At 43.6% G+C, this 14,169-nt stretch overlaps 1 long non-coding RNA gene and 1 other non-coding gene across 2 annotated transcripts; both read right to left on the bottom strand.

Annotated features, from left to right (window-relative positions):
* Positions 1-546: 546 nt before the first annotated feature.
* Positions 547-2,090, bottom strand: LOC113616241 (uncharacterized). Its single transcript, XR_003431253.1, has 2 exons — positions 1,929-2,090; positions 547-801 (listed from the first exon to the last, which is right to left on the bottom strand). It is a non-coding gene; the product is annotated as an uncharacterized LOC113616241 (long non-coding RNA).
* Positions 2,091-5,115: 3,025 nt separating this feature from the next.
* On the bottom strand, positions 5,116-5,187 carry TRNAE-CUC (transfer RNA glutamic acid (anticodon CUC)). The gene has a single exon. It is a non-coding gene; the product is annotated as a tRNA-Glu (tRNA).
* Positions 5,188-14,169: the final 8,982 nt, after the last annotated feature.

Raw genomic sequence — 14,169 nt, 5'->3', positions numbered from 1 at the left:
AAAAATCATACAGTGGCTCATCTTGTCTTTCGTTCTTCTCAGCCATTGCTGCCTTAGCTATGAAATCTGCATAAACCCAGCCCAGAATCCTGCCAAAGTGTGTTCTTAAGTCTTTGTTCTACCCTGAATTCTGTTCCACCTGGAATTAAACCAACTCATTTGAAATGGCAAAATATATATACATAGTTGCCGTCATAACATAATGCAATACATTGATAAAGTTGCTGTCTTAGGGCAGACGGTGGGGCGTGGGTGTCCCTGACTTAAAAGTTTTGGCTCAGACAAGGGTGTCATAAAACAAGAACACATTGTGCAGATTATGTCAAAAATAATATCTCGATAGAAAAAGTTAGCTAACTCTGGAGTTTCTGTTTGTTTTGGCATTCATCTCCAAGAAAGTCAATGCTGATAGTGTATTTATCCACTATTCCAATGAAAACTAGGCTTTCTTACAAATTCCTATACTAGAGTTGCTCATATGGAGTTTATTGCATAGTGCATGGGTGTTCATTTCCTGTGCCTACTGTAACAAATTAGCACAAACTGTGTGACTTAAAACAACAGAAATTTATTCTCTCACAATTCTGGAGGCCAGAAGTCCTATCTGTATCACCTCCCAAATCAAGGTGTCCTCAGAGCCAACCTTCCTCTGGAGACTCTAGGGGAAAATCTGTTTCCTTGACTCTTTCAAATTCAGGTGGCTGCTGGCATTCCTTGGTTTGTGGCCACATCTCTCCAATCTTCAAAGCTGGCATCTACGAATCTCTCTCTCTCTGCTTTGTCTTCAATGGCCTTCTCTTTCTAAGAAAATAAAAAGTAAAAAATTGATTTAGTAGTATCTCATTATCCTTAGCTGCAATACTTTAGCAATTACCAGTGTTATTTCCTAAGGAGATTACCTTAGGAAAATCACTAAGAAAAAGGATTCTCAAGAGAGTAAAAGCAACATAGTTACCCCTACGCTTGCTAAAGCCTCACTTTCCCCAGTTTCTCCATATATCCCAAGCTAGGAGCCTCTTTTCTCACCCGCTGTGTTATTCTGAGCCCTCTCCCTGGTTCTCTCTCTCAGTTCCTCACAACAGCAGTCTCCTCCCCACTATAAGACTATGTACTCCCACCAGTTCTGGATCTCTGAGGGCAAGATGGACAGAGTTTGATGGAAACTGACCACTTTGTGACAACTTTAACCCTCAGAGACACAGAATGGTACCCTCCCGCTAGGTGCTAACTGGTTCAATGCTTCATCCGCGTCATCTTGATCCATCGAAGGCATCAAATCAGAGACCAATTTTCTCTTTCTAGTGCTCACATTCCTACATGATAAACCAAGAGGGGGGAAACAGAAAAATGAAGAAATAAATTGAGATAAAGTGACTATATCAAGGAGTGGGCATCAGGAGTCCACTCATTCATTCAACAAGTATTGACCAAGTGCCTACTGGGTACCTGGGCACTAAGCTGTGCACTGGATATTCAGCAGAAACACCTGACCATTGCTGTCCTCACCCTCAGAGCTACCAGGGAAGGCAAACATTCATCTAGTCATTACAACTCAGTGTTGTGAATGAAGGAGGGCTGGGTTCGCACTTGGCTGAAGGAGCTAACTTAGTTCTGGAAAGGCCTGCTTGGAGGAATTTACGAATACGCGGAGGAATGCGGAGGCTGGAGTGAGACAAGCCTGGCGAGAAGCCTAACAAGGAAAAGTTTGGGTGGAGGGCGGCTGGGGTCGGGATTGCACCTGCAACCCCTTCCGCACCCCACAGGCCCGCTCCCGGAGGGAAGACACAGATTCCTGAAGGAGCCAGGGGTGAAAAGTGGAAAAAAGGAGAAAGAGGAGAAGGAGAATGAAAAGAAGAGGAGGGCTTCTCCCAAAGCCCCCACGGTCCGGTTCGGGTGATGGTGGTGAGGCCCCCGTCAGCTGCCGCTACCTGACGGTTTCCGGATCTATGATTCTAACATTCCGAGAAATAATGAGCCCAACCGTGGTCCTCAGGTGACAATCCCTGCAAGGACTAAAGGCCTACGCCACACAGAACAAAGAATCTAAACGGTATACAAATATATCCCTCTTCCTGTTCCCTGGAGAGGCACTTTCTAGTACCCTCTATCCAACTGTCAGCTCAGTGTGTACTCTCTAGGAAGCGGGGAGGACTGCCTCTCTCGCTGGTTCTAGTTCAGTCTTGGAGAACCCACAGCTTCAGTCCGACAGTTGGGTAGGCCGGGCGTCAGAGTGAGATTTGGAACCACCCTCACAGGTTCCTGGAAGTCGAACAGGGAACTCTGATGACCTTCTCTTTAGAGACTAAATTGATGGGAAAGCATTTAAAATTAGTTCCTCAGGACCGACCGACTTGAGAAAATGTCTGGGAAGCAACTCTGCACCTTTAGGAGGTGGACTTGTCAGCAATTGCCATCGGAACATATACAGAAGTGTAATTCTAGCTTCACCGGGTATGGCCAGAAAGCTTGACATTGAAAACCTATGCCATCCCATCAGCAGCAGAGAATTTCCAAATTTTAGTTCAGAATTCAAAGAGTTCGGATTTCAAAGTCCTGAACGATCCAGGAGCTTTCACAATTCCTCGCTTTGCTTCCCCTGATCCCTTGTCCTGGAATGCCGGTCTCCTCCTCATTCCCTCACAGAAACCTTGCTCATTCTTCAAAGCCCACTTCAAATAAGTCAGTTCTCCACCCTGCCTCCGAATCTCTCTCCCTCTCTGTCTCTCTGTCTCTGTCTCTGTCTCTGTCTCTCTCTCTCTCTCACACACACACACACACACACCACCGTGATTTTCCACACTTTTTTTTCTTAGCAGATTACTCTTTCTGCCCAATGGAAAACTTGTTCACAATATCTGTCTCCTCCACTCAGCCTAAGCACCACAAATGTAATAAAAATAATAATAATAAAATCACATGGTTTAGGATATAGTATGGCTGAGCACTTTTTGCGCATTACTCCCCATAACAAATCTATGAGGTAGATTTTTTTTTTTCTGAGGTACACGTGTCTCTCACTGTTGTGGCCTCTCCCGTTGCGGAGCACAGGCTCTGTACGCTCAGGCTTAGCGGCCATGGCTCACGAGCCGAGCCGCTCCACGACATGTGGGATTTTTCCGGACGGGGGCCCGAACCCGTGTTCCCCGCATGGGCAGGCGGACTCTCAACCACTGCGCCCCAGGGAAGCCCTATACAGTAGATTTTTTATTCCCCTTTTACAGATGGGAAAACTGGGGTTTAGGGATGTTAATTGAGAGATAGGAGCGTGCCTTGCTCATTTTTCATCTTCCATAGGGACTAGTGTAGTGCAAACCTACCTTGGCCCTTAAGATTGATTTACTGACCCCCAACTGTTGTCCTTTTTCTTATAGTCATTCAAGTTCTCCCTCTTTCCTCTTGTACTTATGTGGATTTTGGTTTTGTTATATTTTTGCCATTTTCTCTCTGAGTTGACAAGTAATTAGGTAGCAGTATCATGAGCACAGAACCTACTGTGCTAAAATACAGATTAGAGATCCCCCCCCCATGGAGAATAAGTAATAGCTCATAACAGAAGAATAAAAAAAGAAGTCACATCACTTTCGAAGAAGAATCCTTTGTCTCTAATCCAATTAGGTTTATGTAGGAAAGTTTTAAAATTTAGAAAACGATTAAACACATTCAGGGGTTCTACCCAGACTCCTCCCTAAAAACAGACATATAAAACTAAATGAAGCAAAGGATTCTTGCTGCATATAGAGGAGACAAAATATGACATCATTAAAAGAGGATGTTGTTCAGGAGTGATTGCCATCAGCCCTATAAGGTTGATTTCCTGTGAAACACTAAGCAGAAAGAAACAGAACAGCTTCAGTATATACAGAAATCTGACAAACTATACTACTTTTATACTTATGGCAAAACAAAATTTCTTAGACAAATTGATCTTACATAGGTGTCAAAGTGTATTAACTCAAGGAGAGTATTGGCAAGATGACAAAGGAGTGTCCCATCTCAAAGAGGTTTTGGAATTTGTGAATTTATATATGGGGGTTGGGGGAGAGCAGGGAATGGGCAATTAGTTAGAAAAAGAGTATTACTGCTTCATTTAACATGATCATAAAAACATCGTGTCCCCATCTGTTGGTAGAGTAAGATCAGGGTCACCATGATCTTTGTTTGGAAGCTTGTGGAGAATTCATATGTGCATTGAACTTTTATAAGAAATGAGAAGGAAATAATAAGTAATACTTCTGTGGCTGCTATTTAGACAAACTATGTAACAAAGATTCGTGCCCCAATACCGTCAGACAGGAGCGAATTAGCACAAAGGCATCAAACCTTGTCAAAAGTCAGAAGGATAACAGAATCTGCTTTTTCTCAAGTAGCTGTCAGTAAATTTCTCAGGTGCGCATTCAGAGATGCTGAATACATCGTTTGCCTGTTTCTTAGTTTTTTGACAGCAGTTTTCCGTTAATAATATGGCCTTCCCCTATTTCCTCTCTTAGAAAACCCCAGACAGATTGTAAATTCATAGCAGAAAACAGGTGGAGGCGCTGGGGAGATCAGGCAGTCCGGAGACCGCCTTGATCCAAGATTAAGTTACCGTGTCAGTATTTCTAGGCCGATCCCCCTTCTCCCAGCTGGATCAGTGAAACTAGAAAACCCGCCGGAGAGAGTGGGTTTCACAATTCCAGCCGCTTTCGGGAATTCAGAAACTCGCCCACAACCAGCCAAGGCAAACTTCCAGGAAATAACTTCCCGATTTCTTCCGTCTCATCTTCATTCGTAACTCTCTTTACAAAGTGTTATGCTAATCTCAACCAACTCCTAAAGCTAATCAGTTGCCTCCAAAATTTCCTGCTCACTGGACCATCCAACTGAATAATTAAAATTTTGAAGCATTCAGGATAGTGGCGAGCTTTTTGGTCAATGTCAGGTAGCGTGCTCATTAACAAAATTTTGTAAATAACTGAAATTTACATCATTTGTGATTTTGCGGTTGAATATCAAAAACGTTGCAGAGTTTCTAGGCAGAAAATGCCTCATGAAAATTAAACTTGTATACACTTCCACTTTTAGTCTTATTTACAAGTTTCCCCCTTGGTTTCGCGAAAGCCGACAGGAAAAAACATTTTCCCTGACCGGGAATCGAACCCGGGCCGCGGCGGTGAGAGCGCCGAATCCTAACCACTAGACCACCAGGGAAGTTGGTGAAGTGCTCTCAAAATAATGCTACAAAGCTAATGCTCCATACGTATGCATGCGTCACTCCTTTTCTGAATATTCAATAAGGCAATGCAAGATCCCATTCGTTTTATACATGAACCTCCTGTTCCGCACCAACCAATAAAATCTGGACAAGGGGAAGATGTGGCAACGCCCAAGAAGGAGTAATCGGGGCCACGTAGCTGCATAGAGTCTCCTTCCCTGCTCCAGACGTGTGGATTTACTCAGGAATAAATTGTAGATTTAAGTAAGTCGTTACGGCAGTTCTTATGACATTAATTTGTAACTGTCTTCTTATCTTTCTCCTCATAAATTGGTGAGCCATTCGAGGATGAAAACCGTTTTTAAATTTATCTTTGGTTTCCTCAAAGTGTTTATGATGATGCTTATCAAATTCTTTATATTTAGTGAATAAAAAGACAGAGGATAAAGTCATAAGACATTATTTGAAGACGTAATGGGCGGAGTCGAAGTAGCTCAGCTGGGCGAGCGTTAGGCTGGAGATATGAGAGGTTCGTGGTTCGACCCTGAGATTCGGCGTGACTCTTTTCGCAAACCACATTAAAACGCTGATTAAACAAATTGCAAGCAAGAACATACCAAAACACGACGCAACTTTTTTCTCAAATTCATAAAAGAAGACAGAGGGTTGTGCAATAAAACGATTCTTCCAGTCAGAGTAGCCTAGGGATGGGCTTCTACATCTCACAAAATAAAAGAGGTAGATCCAAACGTGCAGAAGGAAAGCTACTTTCCCTTCTTTGTAATATTTAGTGTGTGTCTTCTTTCTTGGTTCGGGCTCTGTTCCACTCATACTATGTTCCTCTTTCTTCAAACCTGTCCCTTCTTCATTCCCATGGAATTATTCCAACAACCGTAAGCCAAAGTCAAGAGACCCCAAAGTACTCCTCTTTCTCCTGTTCATTTCTACTTCATGATCTCCCTTTCCCCCAATCTTATTCTCTGCCAGCTTCTAATGCAAAGGAGACAGGTCATCCAGATAGATATGGAAAAGAGAAGTTTAATATGAGGAATACCAATTGCATTTTATTCTCGACATCATGTTCCTTCAATAAATATTTATTAAGTGGACTCCTAGGCAACTCTAAAGAGAAAGAGAGAGGCATGGCAGGAGAACTGAAGGAAAGATTCCTGGAAAATGAAGTCATCCGAGTTGAATTGAAGGGGTGGCTCCTGGCTGGAAGGGTGGTGGCGGTGCGGCGTGCAGGGTGCGTGGTAAACTGAGCCTGAGCCTTGAAGGGGAGAAGAGAGTCATGATATTCCTGTAGCTCCCTTTTTCCCTACCTCCTAATTTGGTAGTTCTTCACATATCCCAACCTCTTCCTTCCTACTCAGAGGAAAATTTTCCCTCATTTCCAAGGCTAATAGATATTCCATCTGAGCTTTTGACCCTTCTCCCGATTCCATTCTGCCCTCGTGTCTTTGATTCTCCCTCTTACCTGCCTCTCCTCAAACTACAGAATGCCTGCATGTCCATCTTCAGACAACAAAAAAGAGAACACATGCCCTCCTGTCCAGCCCTCATGCTTCTTCCCCAGAATCTTTCCTTCCAGCCACCACCAAACTTGTTACAGGAACAGTATTTGCCTCCACTTCCTTGCCTCATCAGTTGCTTGCCAGCTGAGGTCTGCCTTCCAAACCTAGGAAACCATTACCATCAACTTCCCAAGTTTCTAATGCTTTGTCTCTTTTTTTGGCCCTAAACTTAATTCTGTGCAGGACACAAACTATTGACAACTCATCCTTCCTGAATCAGTCTTCCTTGGACGTTTTCTTCTCTGTACTCTCCAGCTGTTCTGTTTCCATCTTCCCTCTCCCCCACTTCTAAGGACTCTTTAGAAATGGCTGCGTCTCAGTGTCCTGACCTCTGTCTTTTTTTAATTCAATTTTTAAATTATGCATAATTGTAGATTCACCTGCAATTTTAAGAAATAATACAGAAATATCTCATGTACCCTTTACTGAATTGCCCCCAATGGTGACATCTTGCAAAACTATAATGCAATATCAGGAGCAGGGTATTGATATTGATAAAGTCAAGATACAGAACATTTCCATCACCACTAGGATCCTCATGTTGCCCTTTTATAGCCACAGCCACTTTCCTCCTGCCCCCCCCCAACGTCTGGCCACCACTAATCTGTTGTCCATTTCTATAATTTTGTAATTTCAACAATGTTATATAAATGGAAACATATAGTATGTAACCTATTGGGATTGGCTTTTTGCACTCACTGTAATTCTTTGGAAATTCATCCAGGTTGTTGAGTGCTTCAATAGTTCATTCCTTTTTATTACTGAATGCTATTCTGTGGTATGAGTTTACCACAGTTTGAACATTCCCCATTAAAGGACACTTGGGTTGTTTCCAGCTTTTTACTATTATGAATAAATCTGCTATAAATATTTGAGGATAGGTTTTTGTATAAACATCAGTCTTCATTTCTCTGGGTTGAATGTCCAGGAGTGCAACTTCTGGGTGGCATGGTACTTGCATGTTTAGTTTTTAAAGAAACTGTCAAAGTGTTTCCCAGAGTGGCTGCACCATTTTACATTCCCACTAGCAATGTATATAGCCTCATCAACACTTGGCATTGTTACTAGTTTCAGTTTAGCCATTCTGATAGGTATACAGTGACATCTCATTGTGGTTGTAATTTGCATTTCCTCAGTGGCTAATGATGTTGAAAACCTCTCCATGTGCTTATTTGCCATCCATATATCTGCTTTGGTGAAATGTCTCTTTAGGTCTTTTGTCCAATCCAGGAAGAACATTTGTGTACAGGTTTTTGAGTGAGAAGTTCCTGAAAAATCTTGGAAGTTCAGACCTGTGGCAAATCTGTCTTGGATTATACAATTGTCATGCAATGCAATATAATGCAGCAGTATTTACAAAATGCAGTACAGCCTTACTGTTTTGGGAAAGGCTGATTGCAGGGTGGAGAAATCCCCAGGATAATAAGTCACTAAGAAGAGCTCCTTCCAGTGTGGACTGACTACACCACCCTTTTGCACACCCTTTGTGTGCAAAACCTAAAGATAAAGTATACACTAGTGTTAAAAAAAAAAAAAAAGACAGGCCCAAAATGGAGTCATTTATGCTAAGCCTCATTGTCACCAAACCTAGATCTAAGTAGGGCCTCTGCCCCCTAGAAATGTAATCTAAAACCATTCAATCAGGAATCACCTGATCAGCACTACTAGTTAGGTTATCTGTCTGATAGACTCCTGCCACCCCCCTAAAGGAAAGTAACCTAGCAATAGCCAACCTGCTTTTTTGCCTAGTATAACTTCCTTGTTCCTGCTCCCTTCTGCCTACTAAAGTCTTTCATTTTGTAGGGCTCCTCGGAACTCCTTCCTACCTGCTAGATTGGATGCTGCTCGATTGGAATCGATTTTTGCTCAAGTAAAATCTTAAAAATTTTAATATGCCTCAGTTTATCTTTTAACAGTAGTATGTACGCCGCCCCGTGTACTCCGTGAAGTTAGGTGGTCTGCTGGGTGCAAAAATAATGCTGGGGAAAAACGAGTCTTCAAAAAGAGAATCCAGGGAAGATTAAACAAAAGAGACCGGGTCTCGTCGGATGTCCGGGCAGAACTGCAGGCACTGCTCGCAGGCGCGGTCCCACCGCCGCCCAACACGGGGAGTTTGACCTGCTCCGTGTCCGGCCTGGGCCGGGTCCCCCCCTCCTTAGACAACCTGGTACCCCCGGGCTCCCCCGGGAGCCCCATGTTGGTGCCAGGCCCGGTGCGGACGCCCGCTCTACACAGCGCGGTAGTCCCGAACCCCCGGGCACCCACGATCCGCCGACCTCAGCCTCCCGGGAAGCTGGGATTACAGGCGCGCGCCACCGTGCCCGGCGCGGGGAGATGCGGCGCCGCGGGCCTGGAGGCTGCGGCCGGCGGCCCTGCCGTGCTGCGCGGCGCGACCCGCGCGGCGACTCCCCTGTGCGCAGCCCACTACCCACTCTAGATTGCTAGAAGGGGCTGATAGAACCGAGCTCAGGAGGCGCAGAAAGCCCTGGCAGAGATGTGAATAAGCTCGGTTTATCGTGTTGTCCTCGGAATCTTTGCAAAAAGGTCTGTTAAACAAATGGCCGTAAATTTAATAAAGGAAAGGGTGAAGGACTGTATTGAGGGTCGTGTTCTTCGCAAACTTCCATACGCATACAAAATCACGGGGGCGGGGGGTCTCGCTAAAATGCAGGTTCTAATGCTGTAGGTCTGGGGTGAGGTCTGAGAGTCTGCATTTCTAAGAAACTACCAGGTTAAGCCAATCAGCGGTCCGTGCTGCAAGTGACAAGGCTGTTGACGCTTTGGAACCAGATGTCTACACATTTTCATTTATTTTAACAGTGGCAGCGTTATGATATTAGAACATTAAAGAGAAAAATAAAAAGATACCCACAGTTCCAACTGATTATGGGCATTTCCCTTCCTTTTTAGTTCCCGCCCTCATGCATACATAATTTTGTGCATGGTTGAAACCAGGACATTTGTACAATGTCATGTTGGGTACATTTTCGTTTTGTGGTAAGTAATAAATATATGCAGAGAATTGTTCAATTACTACTCTGTCAGCCAACATTTACTGAGACCCTTCTTTGTGCCATCTATACTAGGTCCGTCTGGGGAATCGGAGAGTACAAAATGCACTCTTCTGAGGAGCTTATGGCCTGATTTTTTAAAAATACAGACAAGTAAGTCAGTGAGAATTAAGACACACTCGTATTCTTCCATAGATGTAAGGGCAGGATGTTGTGTAGAGAAAATCATCATTACGGGCACCTAACCTAAGATGGGGATGGTTTACTGGAGGAGATGATAGCGGAAGTGTGTCTTAAAGATGAGCTATAATTAGGCGGGTAAGGAAGATGTGATCGTTGTGATTTATAATAAATCTTATTTGGCCTTCCTCACACTTCTGGCACACAGTTCCTAAAACACCGAGACTTTCCTAACTGTTGAGAGCCCTAAAGGTGCCTTTTGTTATGTTAATGAGGAGACTTTGGGAAAGCCCCAGAGATCTCCTAAGGGTGGGCACAGGTTGCCAGGGGCACTAACCGTGTGATTGGAGGGTTGAAATTTTCAGTCCCACCTCCTACCTCCTGGGAGGGAGAGGAGCTGGAGATTAAGTTAAATTACTGATGGCCTACGTTTAATGAATTGTGCCTATACAATGAAGCCTCCATAAAAACCAAAAAGGACAGGGTTTGAAGAGTTTCTGGGCTGGTGAACACTTGCAGATGTGGGGACAGTGACCAGCTCAGAGAAGGCATGGAAATTCCATCCTCCCTTTACCCATACCTTGCCCTTTGCATCTCTTCCATCTAGCTGTTCCTGAGTGATAGCCTCTTACAATAAACCAGTAATCTAGTACATAAAATGTTTCTCTGAGTTCTGTGAGCTGCTCTAGCAAATTAATTGAACCCAAGGAGGGGAGTCTGTGAAAATTCCCATCTCTAGTCAGTCGATCAGATGCACAGCTGACGACCTGGACTCATGTTTGGAGTCTGTGGGCAGTCTTGTGGAGCTGAGCCCTTAAGTGGCAAAATCTGATGCTACCTCTGGCTAGGTAGTGTCAGAACTGAGTTGAACTGTAGGACACCCAGCTGGTGTAAAGAATTGCTTGGTGGTGTGGGGGAAATCCCACACGTTGGAATTGTGTCAGTTTTATAGGGCATGGGAAGATTCTCTCCATAAAGCATCAACAGGTGCAAAGCTGAAAAGGTGTGAAAATCCCTAGTTCCTAGTTCCATTAGGCCTGAGCAGAGCATCAACGGTGCATGGGCCAAGAGGAATAAGATTAAGATGAAGCTGCAGATGAAAAAAGAGTTACCTTGTGTGGTAGCTAGTCTCCCAGAACTGACCCCAGTGTAGCAGGTCTCTCAGTAATCACACCTTTGTGTAGCACATTCCCACAGTGAATCTTGGTTGACCAAGTAGAACTTCACTGAAGTGACACTTTGCCAATTCCAGGCCTGCTTGAGTCATAAGAACCCTGGCAGCTTCTGACTGGGTTTCTTGGAATGCTCAATCTGGAAAGCTCCCTCTCAGAACCCAGTCACTGTACTGTGAGAAGTCCAAGCCACATGGGAAGGTCACAGCCAGGCACTCTGGACAGCAGCCTCAACAGAGCTCCTAGCAGGTCACAAACACTAACTGTCACCACCAGTCACATGAGCAAGCCATCCTGGAGAGCTCAGCCCAGTCAAGTCCTCAGAGGTCTGGAGTTCTTGCTGACACCACATGGAGCAAAATTGCCCAGGTGAGCCCAGTGAACCCACAGAATCAAGAGAGATAACAAAATGGTTTTCTATTGCTATCACAGCAACCTTAGTGGCTTTAAAAAACACAAATTTATTATCTTACAATTTTTCAGGTCAGAAGTGATGGGTATGGTCTCACCATGCTGGAAGCAAGGTATTCGCAGCCTGCATGCCTTTCTGGAGGCTCTAAGGGAGAATTTATTTCCCGCTTCACACTGTTTATAGAGTTTGTTTCTTTGTGGTTGTATGACTGAAGTCTCTGTTTTCTGCTGGCTTGAGCTAGTGGCCACTCCTGGCTTCTAAAGACCGCTACATTCCTTGGTTCTTCAAAGCCATGAATGATGGGTCAAGTCCTCAAATCACATCCCTTTACCTACTCTTCTGCTTCCTCTGCCACTTGTAAGGACTCTTGTGATTAGGATCATCTCCCCATCTCATGGTCCTCAATCTTAATCACATCTGTGAAGTCCCTTTTACCATGTAAGGTAACATTCACAGTTTCCTGGGATTAGAGAATCTTTTGGAATGTCCATTATTCTGCGTACCACAAGTCACTGTGCTTTGGAATTCTCTGTTACATATTAGTAGATAATGAGAACACATTGCGAGCTGTATCTTCAATGACTTTGAACTTTACCTCGAAGGCTTTGGAAAGACAAAGAAGTACCCTTCTGAACAGAAAGGCCAGTGTAACTGGTATCTTTTGCAAGCTTGTCCTGACTGTACTGCAGAAGTGGGGCCTCAGCTAGCACACAGAGTTCCTTTGTGCAAATTATGTAATAACGACTCATATTGGTGGATGAATAACAGAAAGGCAACCCTCGGGGCTGATAAAGTACAAAAAAAGGAAAATGCCACCTCTGTCCAAGGCTCATGGCTTGACTCTCAGAACTCAGGTCAGACTTCAGCTCCTATATACCTTCTCCACAAGTGTCTTTTATAGGGCACCTGTGTATGACAGCCCTGTGTAGACAAACAATGGGAGACAAGCAAGGTTAGAAGCCCAGAAACCAGATTGGAGGCCACTGCTGTAGCAGAGGAAAGACACGGAGGCAGGATGAGGAGAAAGAAAAAGTAAAACAGTGGTAGTAATCTGGTATGGAATAAAGGAGAGTGATTCAGGAAGTACCAAGGAGGTAGAATTCACGGGACTTGGAAGCTGGTAGAATGTGAGTAAAAGAGAGGAAGGGATTAAAAAGGATGCAAATGTGATGATGCTATTCACCTGCTGTTGGAGGAGAAGCAGGTCTTCGCCAAGGTGATACTTTTCTTACGGAGAAGTGGGATTTGAAAACCGGGGAGGAAACAATGAGAATGACAGGCCTTGAGTCTGGTGCCGTAACACAGTTGTTCATGTAGATGAAGAAATGCTATTGCATGCTAAAATATTTTGAAGCCCTCAAGGTCAGCAAGACTGGATGGAGTTGAAAGAAACGAGGGCTACAGAGCTGATGAGGATATTTTAATGAGAATCTTCTCATACTTGAAGAGAATTGACTCAGAATTTAGAGATCTCAGAAACTGAGGATGAGATAGGAGAATGGGGAGAAAATGTATCCCCTTCCTCCTCACGTCTTTATTTCCTTCTTTCCACAGCTTAGATTTCATGATTAATTACCAGCATTACGAGCTTGTATAACCTTCATCTCCTGTGCCCCACTCTCCACCCTAGGTCAAATCAAACACACCACCACTTTCTCCAAACCTGAATCTGAATAGCTGAATGGATAGAGCATACCCCAAACTGTGCTCCTCCATTTAACCCACTCTAAACCAAACCTTTATCCCCTCTAACTCCACTGAAACTCCCTTGTCGAGTCCCAGCAACCTCCATCTTGCAAATTCCAATGGTCAATTCTCAGTCTTCAATTTGCTCAGCTTCTCAGTAACACTTGGCCCAGCTGATACTCCCTCTTTATGGAAACACATTCACTTGATTTCTGGAACAACACTCTCTCTTGGTTTTTTTGTTTGTTTGTTTGGTTGGTTTTTTTTGCCCCACTTAAATGTAGTTCCTTCTTTATTTCCTCCCAGTCTCTAAATTTTGGAGTTCTCTAGGGTCCTGACCTGAGTCCTCATGTATTCCCTACATACACCCTCTCCCTACCTGAGCTCACCTGATCACCTGGCTTTCAATACCATCTATACCCTGAGAAGTCCCAGACTTAAACTTTCAACCCCATCTCTCCATTGAGCAGATCAAATTACATGACTGACATCTCCACTGAATGTCTAAAAGGCATCGCAAACTTAACATGTTAAAAGATCTCTTGATTTCTTACCCATCCCCCAAACCTGCTCCTTGCTCAGTTCTCATCTTGATAAAAAGCACAGCAGTAATTTAAACTTGTGAAATAAAACTTGGATTCCAAATAAGTTATACTTTCAGCAAATAAGTTAAGAAAGTCGTGTTTAACTTGACTACTTGGTTGTTCCTTTCTGGTATTATTATTAATTATTATTATTGTTGTTGTTATTATTATTATTTTGTTCTGAAGCAGTCATATTTTCCCCCAAATAAATCATTTTTTTAGTGTATGAGTTTTTGTCCCAATCTACATAACATCAAACAATATTGGAGAAAGAGCATATATACATTTCTGTTTTACCATAGTACTTTTCTCCATTCCCATCCTCAAAGTATTTCCAAATTAGATAAGGACATTCTTTT

Source organism: Aethalodelphis obliquidens, unplaced genomic scaffold, assembly GCF_003676395.1.
Source record: "Aethalodelphis obliquidens isolate GAN/ISIS:26980383/991018 unplaced genomic scaffold, ASM367639v1 scaffold133, whole genome shotgun sequence".
In the NCBI taxonomy this organism is placed as follows: Eukaryota; Metazoa; Chordata; class Mammalia; order Artiodactyla; family Delphinidae; genus Aethalodelphis; species Aethalodelphis obliquidens.
The sequence above is the reverse complement of the archived record's forward strand: the minus strand, read 5'-3'. Positions and strand labels throughout refer to the sequence as shown.